Genomic DNA, 1,763 nt, shown 5'->3' with positions numbered 1-1,763 from the left:
GGTTCACCAGCTTCTCCTCCCCTCTCATAAAGCAGTTTCACTCAATGACGGGTCCGTCATCTCTCGGTGATCGCAGAAATTATCACCTCCCAAATGAGTGTGAAGTGCTGATTGCCCTGTTCCCCAGCACCCACTGCTCGGAGGGAACATGCTCATCACTTGGGTTTTACTTACACCGAGCAGCGGGGCGGATTGCTGGGCAGAGCCAGTCCCCGGGGAATGGGCTCCCATTGCCTCGCCCCATCATTTCAAATTGATCCGTGATAGGTGCCCCGAGAATTCCCTCCCTCCCTGCTCAGCAAAAATGGCCTTTCCTGTGTTAGGAAGGCTCTGCTGGACGAGAGAAGATGATGGGGAGAGGCAGAACCTGTCCAAGCAAGCCAGGCACTTAACTCTGCGTTTTCTCTATTAATATGAATGATTTTGGTGTACGGTTCTTTGAAGTGGGGAAAGTTTAATTGCGCTGCTTATTTCCTCGCGTCACTTCCACTCTCCAGTGGGAACCTTCCCATATTAATGTCATTTATAAGTTTAGAAACAATAACCTCTCCCTCACCCAGTCTAAGTTCAAAGAGAATTTGGGCGTGTTGTATCAAACGCTCCTCGTATTTAATGGAAGTCTTTGAAAATTGTAAAGCAATTTTGGCTTCTCCTTTTACTCCTCGGTTACTTTTGATTTAATTGTATTTTCCAGCAGTTTCCAATTGTTTGAATTGGAAACAAAGCCTTAATAAGAGTTCTAGTTAATTTTCTGTCTTGTAATTACCGATCTCATTTTTCTGATAATTGGCCGCAGCAATTATATGTATATTTACTAATCACATAGGAGGCTCCGCAGTCGGGTCTATCTGCCACCATTGATAATGGCACACACATTGCAGAGGTGCTTTTATCATCTTCTTTTTTCCACTACATCAAAGCTATTTCCCCGCGTTCTCCATAATGAATACATGCATGCATTTGACACAGTTGTGTGCGAGAGAAATTGTTTGGCTCCCACCAAATGCTGCACGCTCCGAGTTTCTTGCCTGCAGCGCTGGAAGGTTGTATGTAATGATATATTGCTCATCCAAATGGCCAAAGCACTCCAAAGCACAGTGAGATTAAAATAAGTCATTCCTTTGTTAATTTAAATAGGTGCATGTATCATACTTTGCAGGGTACTTTGTGTAGGGATGTCAGGGAGGAAAAAAGCCGCCGAAAGGTATTTTTAATAGCAAATGAGAATAGATGAGAATGGAGTCATTTGCAGCTGCCTGTTTTATGTGGCTCTCTTGTTCCAACTGTAGGTCTAATGAGATGACACTGTTAAAGTACTCTGCAGTGTAATTTCATTACATCCTGAGCTGTTACACTATAAACACAGTGGAGCTCTCTGTCATTCTTGGAAAAACTCCTAAATTCGTAAAGCCCTTTTTTTTTTTTTTGCAAATGGTGATGTTGTTTGTTCCGTCTTTCTAATTTTTTTTTTTCCTGTGCTCTTAATTTATTTTTTTTCTTTCATAAATACTGGCTGATTATTTTCTACCACTAGACTGGTAAATCCTGCATTTTTTCCTCTTAAAATTTCTTTTCCTTTTAAATGGAGGAACAGACAGTGTATGAGGACAGCGTCTAAAATGAATAAGTGTAAATAAACATGAGTGTAAATAAATAGCAAATGCAGTGAAAGAAACAAAGGTCAACACAAGAATAATTTCACAGCTCTTTGTTAATTACAAGACCATTTGTGTGTTACTTAAATAATCATTAATTTCTCATTT

The 1,763-nt window shown here is 40.5% G+C and overlaps 1 protein-coding gene across 1 annotated transcript in view; it reads left to right on the top strand.

Moving 5' to 3' along the window:
- Positions 1-1,763, top strand: part of MAP2K5 (mitogen-activated protein kinase kinase 5) — a gene marked incomplete at its 5' end in the record, with an annotated part of 65,742 nt that overhangs the window by 40,412 nt on the left and 23,567 nt on the right. The window lies entirely within an intron of this gene.

The sequence above is a fragment of the Buceros rhinoceros genome, unplaced genomic scaffold (assembly GCF_000710305.1).
Source record: "Buceros rhinoceros silvestris isolate BGI_N320 unplaced genomic scaffold, ASM71030v1 scaffold29229, whole genome shotgun sequence".
Lineage (NCBI taxonomy): Eukaryota > Metazoa > Chordata > Aves > Bucerotiformes > Bucerotidae > Buceros > Buceros rhinoceros.
This window is presented reverse-complemented; position numbering and strand designations above follow the sequence as displayed.